This window comes from Sitophilus oryzae, unplaced genomic scaffold (assembly GCF_002938485.1).
Source record: "Sitophilus oryzae breed Bouriz unplaced genomic scaffold, Soryzae_2.0 scaffold_1318_pilon_pilon, whole genome shotgun sequence".
Taxonomy (NCBI): Eukaryota; Metazoa; Arthropoda; class Insecta; order Coleoptera; family Curculionidae; genus Sitophilus; species Sitophilus oryzae.
In genome coordinates, this window is record NW_022145969.1 from 1388418 (window position 1) to 1399209 (window position 10792).

A 10792-nucleotide genomic window follows, 5' to 3' on the forward strand; every position below is an offset into this window, starting at 1 on the left:
AAAGTCGCATACAATTTTAAGCGACTGTGGCGCCCTCTGGTGGCAAAACGCTGAACTAAAATTTTAGTTTCAACGTTTTGCCACAAGAGGGCGCTGCATTCACTACTTTAGTTCAGTCTTTTGCCACCAGAGGCCTCGATGCATGCGCCATCTTGCGGCAAAACGGTGAACTAAAATTTTAGTTTCAACGTTTTGCCACCAGAGGGCGCCAAAGTCGCATACAATTTTAAGCGACTGTGGCGCCCTCTGGTGGCAAAACGATGAACTAAAATTTTAGTTTCAGCGTTTTGCCACAAGAGGGCGCTGCAATCACTACTTTAGTTCAGTCTTTTGCCACCAGAGGGCTCGATGCATGCGCCCTCTTGCGGCAAAACGCTGAACTAAATTTTAGTTTCAACGTTTTGCCACCAGAGGGCGCCAAAGTCGCATAAATTTTTGAGCGACAGTGGCGCCCCTAGCGGTAATACTCTGAACTAAAAATTTAGTTTCAACATTTTGCCACCAGTGGGCGCCACTTTCGCATAATTTCTTTTTTAACTTTTAAAAAATGAAAACCAGGATTCTCTTAAACCAGATTTATTAAATATTAAAAAAATCAACAGAGGTTACATTGTATAATATATTATAAATTTACTAGTGTTTACTGTGTGTTATGTATGTTTTATGACATATCACATGCACAGAGTTGTAGGTACTATTAATTATAGTACCTACCTAATGGTGCGTGCTGTATGTTCATAAAATACACACGCACGGGTGTGCTAATACATACAAGCGACATACAATGTACTTAGAAACTACATAGTGTGCCGCGTGTATTTTCATTAATATATGCGTACACTGATAGGTACTGTATATTATATAGTACCTACTGTGGTGTATGTATATATTATACAAACGCAGTAGAAAACCTACTTGATTTCATAGTATTATGAAATCAACTAGGCTCTGATGGTTACAAGAAACAGTTCTAAGGTCTGTTCCCAGAAGAATTCCTGACTAGTCAAGCACGTTTCTCATTGGTTAAAATGCATAGAAACCTAATTGTTAGTCTGGTTTCTACACATTTCAACCAATAAGAAAAGCGCTGACTAGTCAGGGATTCTTCTGGGAACAGAGCCCTAAGCAGACCTGCCATGGCTGTGAGAAAAGCAAGGCGGCATATGGAAGTTCTTCAATATACCGCCTTGGTCCCTGGCTCGGTACAGTCAGAAGAAGTTTTTCCTATTTCCTAAAAAAAATACAATTATTGTAACGGACAAGGCCAACTGAGAAAAATTCTGTGGAATACTAAAAGGGAATTGTGCAGCAATACGACCCTAGCAGTAACGATCCAAAGTATATGGCAGTTAGCTTGTGAATGGAATTCTCCGATGCCGCCCTATTCTTTGGGTCACTTTATTATCTTATTTATATCTCTCTCTAGAGCCAGAGGTTTTGCACCGGTGTGGCCACCTAAAGAAGTGTAAGTTTTAAGCTATTAAAACTTATATTCCTTTTTGTATATTATTGTCTCCTACTACAAATTTTCATTACAGAATTTGAAAATTTGTTGTAGGCAAGGCCAACTGAGAAAGAAAAGATATTAGTAGGTAGGCTGAATCGGCTTATAATGGCGTAAAAAGGTAAGTAGCTGTTGTAGAATTTATAGAACTCTTCAGATAAGTAGTAATTTTCAGTTTTAATATAGAATACCGTGTGACTGAAGAAAAATTACATTACAGTACACGTAATAATTATATATTAGAATAATACACCGGAGCGCACAATCCTTTAACATCCCACAAGAAAAAAAAGACCTCATACATTTTTGCATAAAAATATAGGTGGTTCATTATAGGTATATTAGCACCCTCAAAATCGAACAATCAAACTCTAGTATTAGACGTATAATGTCGTATATTATATGATTATATTATATTAATTATATGAAACGGAATTATAATAAAATGATTTTATATTTTAGATCAAATAAATTGTAAAAAATTAAAAAAGTACCTATATAAAATTTAGCAACAAAAAGTGGTAGAATTTTTATATAAAATGTAAGAGTGTAAGTGCCAAATAAATTAATCAGTTTACAGGGTGAGCTTTGGAGCCCTATCACCACACCAATGATTTCACCTAGAACACTCCCTGCATAATTGCAATGTATGAGATCTTTCAAAGAAACAAAAATACTGACATTTTATTAATATCAAATATATCCTAATATAAAATATGATACAGAAACAATAGACTGGTTTACCTACACAGTAAGTAAAACATAAATAATAAAAATATATTGAATAGTAGCGATCTTTGAACCTATATTCTCTTATTGGACCCATATATAAGAAATATATCAAAATGTGCTGATGGACTCAATTGTATAAGATTGTATACTCAGAACTTAATATTTTTATCGTAAAAAACAGGAGTAAATTAAATTGCATGAAGTAAAAAAAAAGGAAAATCAAATGTGAAGAACGTAAATATTGAGAAATGCGTTATTAAATATAATATATACATAAAACGGAGTTATAATATCATTATGGTTTTTAAATCAAATTGTTAGTAGATTAAAATATATATTTTACCTCGTGTAAATAGAAAGCACAGATCTTCAGATCGCTCCTATTTAACATAAATCTATAATATATTATACCAATGCATTTGTCGGTTTCATTTATATAATTTGCTTCAAAATACTATTTCTCTATAAATTCCAAGCTCTATGAATACAAGTACAACAAAATTTTATAGTTATAACAGTTCATTGCTTTGACACTAACACTAAAAATTTTACTCAATATGTTTTTGTTTATATTAATATCTCTAATTTAAAAAAGACGTAACAATCAAATATAAAAAATTCTAAAATTAGCAATATAAAAGTCTCAAACATCTCAAAATATATGATAAAAATTTAAAAATCTAAAATATTACCAATCATCAATAAATACCACCTTATTCTTTATACTGTTTTGCTTTAAAAAATGAGATTAATAAAATAGGTTAATAATGAATAATTAAAAAAACTTAAATAAGGGTTTTACCAAGAAATATGTATGTATCATTAAAAGCAATGCAGTGTATACCGAAAAGACATTAAAAATGCGTACTGAGACAAATTTAAATGTATTCATATTGCTCATAATATAGTTTTACAGAAATAAAATATATTCGGCTAAAGTGTGTCATTTATGTACGTATATTAAAAAATTAATTCTATTTGTGTATTACTGCATTATCAGCTGTAAACTGTATAACTGTACTGAGGTAAAAAAATAAACGGCTAAAACAATTAATACAAATAGACATGAAAATTGAAAATTTAAAGTTGCAATAATACAACAATAAAAGTAGTGTTTTTGTAGTAATAAAGTATATTAGCATATATATTACTTAACTGAAATATGTACTCTAATTGAATTTAATCATTTTTAATAAAATAAAATAATAATAATTAAAAAAAAAGTTAATCGGCATACAGGATACCATTAATGTATGTTTGGTTGCATACCCATTAGAAAAACTCTATCGGCGTTATAACTAATACACTCTATATTTTATTAACATAATAATTAACTAATGTAACTTAAATTATTAAGCAAAACCCCTTTCTAAAAAATACGTAATAATAAATTTTAAGTAGTATTTTTTAATAATACTATTTAAAATTTATTACTAGAAATATATACTTAAAAAATTTAAATTACCATTATTAGTTAATTATATGTTATGAAAGTTAACGAACCTGCTTATGATAAACAATTAAAAACCTCTAGAGTGCTTATTTTAATTCTTAAAAGTAGCTCTATTAATGCAAATCTCACAAAATATAATTTACTAAACAGAACATTACTTTGAAACTGACTAAACAAATCTGAGTAAACGTATTAGATAATAGTTTAGTTAGTTAATTTAGTTGCTGTAATAAAAAATGAGAATATTTTTAATGAAAAAAACACACTTCATTACAAAATAAAAATAGTTTTTTTTGGGTTGGGTTGTCCAGGAGTCCCAAGGAAGACAGAAATTCGCTAAAAAATCTGCAATATGTCTAATTAATTTATGGAACAATTTTAAAAACTTAAAAAAATAATAATGATAATAAAATCTTATGCCATAGTATAGTTTATATGTATATTAAATATTTCTATGAATGAAAAAGTTAAATTAGAATTACTACTATATAAATTAATATTAAAAAAATGTTAAACTCAGATTTACCATATGAACAGTTGACAGCAATGGACTGTAAATTACAAGAGCATTAAAAACAAAATGTTGATGTCTTTAAAAAAATAATGTATTCATATAGCCACAGTGACGCTTTTGCGCAAGTAAAATATAACAAAGAACTGTGATAATCTGGAAATTCTAGTGGCTGTTAATTAGAAACAATAAGAATTAAAAAAATATGAAAGGTGTCATAAGCACTACAAAAATTAGTAAATAGATATACAAATAATTATGACAGCGTAGTCAGTGTAGAATTGTTACTTGCGTCAAAACATGTAAGTGAATAAAGTTGAAAAAGAGAAAAAACTTTGTTTTGTTTCTTACTGTTAAGAAGAATATTGGTAGTCTATCAATTTTGAGATTTGTGATGAAGTCAAGACAATATACTGCTGCTGTTCCATCAACATATGGGAGGTTAGCCAAGGGTGTCAGGAAAATGTTATTGTAGTATTCCCTATAAAAATATTAGCTTTATTGTACTCTACTTTATTGTACGTGTTTCAAGCTATTAATAACAACTTAAACATAATCATTTAACTATTCAAATCAGGCAGCTATTAGTGTTAAAAAAAAAACAAATAAAATTACAAACTTACATTTGTAACACTGCCACTTGTTGCCACTTCAAGACTGTATCATCAGCTAGGATAATCTAATTTTACAGCTGCTACATTGTGAGATATGAGAAGACAGACCAGTTTTTAGACCATACTGCAGTATTTCCTAAAATAAAATAATCAATTTCTAGCTTTCCTCATAACATATGATTTAAATGAAGTTCGTAATAGTAGATGGAGTTATACATAATAAAATGATATACAAATTATCTCAATCTTATCAATAAAAATTTTCAGTGGATTAAATTTAAACTTACATTTTTTACAAGCAAATTCCAGTTTCTAAATTGCTTCATAAGTTAAACAATCTACTGAAATACTACTCATCCCCTCCTCATCTTCAAATGTGAAGTGCATGAAGAAATCTTGTAGCTTGGGTGCCAGGTCTTATCTGGCCGAAGCCTCTAGCATTAGAGCACCTAGCCTTGTACACCAGAGGGTGGTGACTCCCTTGGGTGCCTATATATGCCAGATAGGTCATCGTAAGGCAGAAAATCAAGTTCGGGAGATGATCTAGCTCTCTTTTTCAGAAGAAAATTCATTGTAACTGCCCTCAAGTTAATTAATAATATCCCTGCCGATTCTGTCGCTGGCGACAGTGTGCTGATGTGTAGTATTAAATCGCGTCTGAAAAGAAAAAATAAAATACTGTAAGGCTTTCTGGCTAACAAAAAGAAAACAAGAAAATTCATGAAAGATATGTTAGGTATCACAGTCACAAGTTCCAAAAAATCTCAAATCAAAAATGTTTATTTATCTATCTCAACGGATTTTTCGAGAGGTTTATTTATGCTGTGTGGTATGACAGTACAAGAAAAACATTAAATCAGTGTAATATAAGGATACAGTTAAAAACGGTATTTAAGGCAAGCTATAAGAAAATAAATAACATATTTCATATAGAAAAATAAAAACTAAAAAGCTGAATTTCACCCTATATATTCGCAAATTTATTAGACTCTATAACAGTTAGTGAATAAAAATTAACACATTTTCAAGAAGTCTGAACGAAGTACAAAAAGGATTTTTGATCAAACACACCAAACCGAACATTTTATTAAAAAATATAAAGTAAGATAGAGAAAATCCGCACCTTTCTACACTTAATTCTTACCTATCAGAGATTGATTCATTTTTAAAACTTTCAACTCCTAAAAACTTCAAGTTATTACATTATTCCCAGTAATTACAGAATTTCAGAACAACTTCAAACTGATAATAAGGCCTTTGTTAGAATACTGCATTAATATAAATTCACAAATTAAGAACTAACATTTAAAAAAATCACCATTTAACCTGCCCAATACAAAATGCAATGAAAAAAAAAACTTATAGAATTTTATACAGCATTAAAAGTTCAAAATTTTTTTACAAAATAATATTTTGTTAAAAAAATTTAAATATGCCATATTTAAACCCGTAAAAAATATCTATAATAAACTTAAAAGAAAACAAAACCAAGAATTAATAATAATATAAGACAAGATAAGCGAAGACGCCATGGCATTACAAGATTGCAAAAAATTTTAACCGATACAACGAAATATAAAGCAAATATCAAGTACTCACTTTTTGGAGAGGCTGAGCGAAGCACAAACAAGAATTTTCGAAAAAGTAGTGTACACAAAACTCACTTTTTAATAAAAAAATCAGAAAACTTTAAATGCCGGCGACAAGGATATGCGGATCTCCCGTCATTTAAAAGCACAAATTTAAAAGTGAGCTCATGTTGTGGCCCATGTTTAGCCCTGATCGCCATTTTCCGGAAGTCGTGGTGACATATGTGAGTTGACCAATTAAAAAGAAGTATTTTCATATAGCAGAAATCACAGCCCTCTTTGTGTTTAATAATGTTATTTTAAATTTAGTGGGTTAAATTACTAAAAAGTGAGCCAAAAAATGGCTTAGTATATTGTAAGTATTGGATTTATTATTTATTTATAAAATAAAAAATGTAATAAGCCTAAAAAACCTTATTTTTATTGTTATATTTCCTATCTATTTAATCTATACCCTATTTTAAACTAGCATATACAAAGCTCGAGTTCAACTAGATTTTAAACTAACTTGGGGGATGGGAGTATTTTAAGTAGTTTTACTATCTTTATGATTTGATGGGGAAAATAGGAAAAAAAATTATTTTAGATATATATCTCTTAATTATTACTCAATTACTCTTATTCCAAACATGCGACACAAATTTAAAGAGCAAATTAATAAAATTTAAACTTACACATTTTCTCAATGAATGTTTCTTTTTCCACTTTTTGTTACAATAGTTGAAAAACTAAGGACATGAGATATATAGCATATTATCTTGTACTACTGTTCTACAAACATCAAAATCATCCAACAGTATTTGGAAAATATTCCCTGAAAAATAAATTAAATTTATAGTTTTTCTACATAAATATTCCACTTAAAATATGTTTAAAATAAATTGTTTGTATGAAGGGTAAGGGGAAAAAACACACGTCACATAACCAACTTACTGAGAAAACAACAATTTGATATTGCCAAATATCATGTTAAAGATACAAAAATTTATTACTGTATGCGTTATTATTTTGGACATCGTTTGTTATATTCAATTACAATCTAACATGTGTATGGGATTTGATATTCTCAACAAATTGGTTTGGTTTGGTTTGGTTTTTACTTTAACAATCCATAAAATGGACATTGTCGGTTTTCTTTCTTTAGCCTTCATCATATGTAGTAATTGAAATTATATATCTCTAACGTGCAAATATCATTTTATTACACTTACATTTTTACAAGGAATGTGTAGTGTAAAATACTGTTATCCCACAAACTGCACTGCAATGACCTCACTTAAAATTTCTCATAAATTCTTATAGTTGATATCCATCCAAAAAAGCCACACCTCTTACTCAGATATGTAGTGGTATTCTCGAGTTGTTCATCTGAAAAAATATTTCTAATCAGTATCTGAAATATATATATAATTTATTTTAAAATAAACTACTTGCTATTTTATCTTTATATTCTTCTTATTCCACCTTTCTTCTTCCTTTTCCTCCATTTCCCTGCTCCGTAAACTTCCATTTTATTTGTATACATTTTCGAAATTACAAACGTCTTTGCAATGAAAATATTGCTTTGGGAAGACAACAGGACCATGAGACGCAAACTGTACCTTTTCTTTATTTCTTTCAACATTGACCTATAAGATGCAAGATAAATAGAGTAGTAGAATACCTTAAATTCAAAATATTATTAGCACTTACCATCTTTCATCATCTCTAGTCAGTATTTATTCATACCATTTTAAGGACTGATAATATATTGATTTGTCTCTACCATAGGGCGACCTGTGATGTGTAGAGGTAAATTGTGTCTGAAAAAGAATAGATATAGATATAACAAAAATTATTCTGAAACTATGAAGACAAAGACATAACATAGTAGCGTTAAAAGATATTTGTTTAATTATCAATAACATTTATACTTAAACAAGCAGACAAATAAAATTGCATAACTGACATACTTATTTTGACCCTTAAGAGTGTATAATTTCTTTTTTTAAAATATACCTATTACAGCCTAAATTAAAACACCAAAATTCCCTTTAAAGTTAGATTATTATCATAAATAATCTAAGAGCGATACACAAAATAATGGATAAAAAAAATGAGAAGATAACGTTCAATCCAATTAACGTTATGGCCCGTATCTGGGCAGGAAAATAATAAAACAAACACAAAATATTAAACACTGACTGCTTGGAGAGATTGAGCAACGCTTACAACCTTATTTTCTATGCTTACAACTGAAAAATGTTCAAATTGCATGAGGACAGATGAGGAAAACAAACTTTTTTTATTATAAATATAAGTACAAAAAAAAATTATGATGTCGGCCATCTTTCAACCTTTCAACCACAGCTTTCAACTTCAACTATGAAGATGTCAAAAGTCAAAACCACAGAATATAAATATACAATGGACTACGTTAGTCAAATTAGTTCTCTAATGATATAAATAAGTGGCATAATTTTGGGCATAATGGACCAATAAGAAATTAATATTTTGACAGCTTGAAATCCGCGGCCATTTTGGATTGGGGCGGGGCCAATACTGGCAACTACTTCAATGAAATTAGGTTACTATAAAAGGAATGCGAAAATATAGGTCAAGTTCAACTTTACTACAACTAGAACAACTATTTTAGGTCTATTTTAAAGTTAGTTTTTGTTTTTTTTGTATTTCTGGAAATAAATCGAATTCTTGTATTAGACTCATGAGCAAGAAAAAAACATATAAATAATATGAAAAACCCGAAAAATTTAAGAACGATAAGAAAATGTTATTTTACAAGGTGCAATTTAACCCTGGATTCGAATATCAGAGAACAAATGTTTTTTTATTGGTAAATAATACCCGAAAAAAAATTAATTTTTAATTCATCTTTATAACTGTTTTTTTTAAGAAAAAATTTATTATAGAGAGCTACCTTTGGTAATTTGATTTTATGTTGATATGAATTTTTATTCTTAAAAAAATATTTTTCTATCGACTGCTATTACAAAGTATATTTTCTTGTTTATTAATGCAATTTCGATTTAGTTTAAGTCCTAACAATCGAACGACATTTGAAAACTTTATAAAGTATACAGGTAATAATTATTTTTAAACTAATTTTATTAATACTTAATTAATTACTACTATTTTAAACTTACTACTTTTAGCCTCCATAATTACTACTATATTAAGTAAAATATATTTAAAAATATTTATAGAAAATATTTAAAATAAAAATTTGGCTATTTTGCCGTGAATTTAGACACTAGATATATGAAAAAAATTGACATCTATCAGACGCTTGCCGAACTATACTTCTCTATCATGAAATCTATATTTTGTAGTATTCGTAATAAAATATATACAAGGGTAGGTCTGGTAACAGCACATAATAGCCTTGTTTATATGTATATTAACTAGTTATTCAGTTATGATTCAGTTAGGGAGTTAAATCTGAGACATTTCTGAGAGTTTACTGATAGTTAAATAATTCTTATCAGTTTACCGTCCTTGCGATTGTCCCACTTAATGAGAAATTCAAATTTTTTCAAGACCCGCGATGCAATTCTCGTAGCCATCTATCAGTGAACTCCCAGAACTAACTCACGCTGAATATCTAGTTAATATATAAACAAGTGTAATAGGAATATATAAACAAGGGTAGGAATATATAAACAATGCCTAGCCTGGGAAATGGAAAATTTGTAGGTTTGAGACGAAGGGGATAGAGCGTGATTTTCCCTGGTATAAAGAAAATGGGGAAGAATCAAGGCTCAGGGTTGCATCCCTAAAGTAGTCTTTCCTCTACCCTGGTCGTATTGGAGTGACAAATCGCGACCCTTTAGTTAAGCCGACTACTCACATGCCGAATTGCAGGGGACAATCTGTAAAAAAATTGGATAATATCTAATTTTTATGCTCTTTACATACAATTTAGCGGTACGCTGGATTTTTTTTGCGGAATAAAGATGCAAAACTAAATATAAATAGCACTTATGATCTTAAAGCATATGAGACATGAAAACCGGTTGTTGGAGAGTGTTTATTCTCAGGCCCTACAAAAAGCCGTTTATTAGTCGTCAGCTTATATACAAGTGGAAATATAAACATATAAAGCATATATCTATTATATGTTTATTATGTCATTCAAATAAATATATCTTAAGTCAGTCCAGTTATCTAGTTATAATATATCAAAGAAACTAGGTTTTTACAGGGGGCTAAACTTATTTGGTGAGGGTTTTGATGTTGCTACACGCTTAAATAATCAAAAAATTATTACGGCTTTCGGCTTAAAAATAAACGAAAATATTTGTAAGTAATTTTTACTTTAAACATAATTTTTTAAATTATAATAAAAATATATAGATATTTAATGACTTAAAATAAAATTTTATAAAAAAA

General features: G+C 29.0%; 1 long non-coding RNA gene across 2 annotated transcripts; it reads right to left on the minus strand.

The window, feature by feature from the left end:
- Positions 1-1677: 1677 nt before the first annotated feature.
- On the minus strand, positions 1678-8750 carry LOC115875102. Of its 2 annotated transcripts, none has more exons than XR_004048969.1 (8): positions 8636-8750; positions 8096-8205; positions 7834-8031; positions 7615-7771; positions 7078-7217; positions 5102-5471; positions 4824-4950; positions 1678-4681 (listed from the first exon to the last, which is right to left on the minus strand). It is a non-coding gene; the product is annotated as an uncharacterized LOC115875102 (long non-coding RNA). The 2 variants fall into 2 exon arrangements; XR_004048970.1 differs by lacking the exon at positions 8636-8750 and adding an exon at positions 8402-8621.
- Between the last annotated feature and the right edge of the window lie 2042 nt (positions 8751-10792).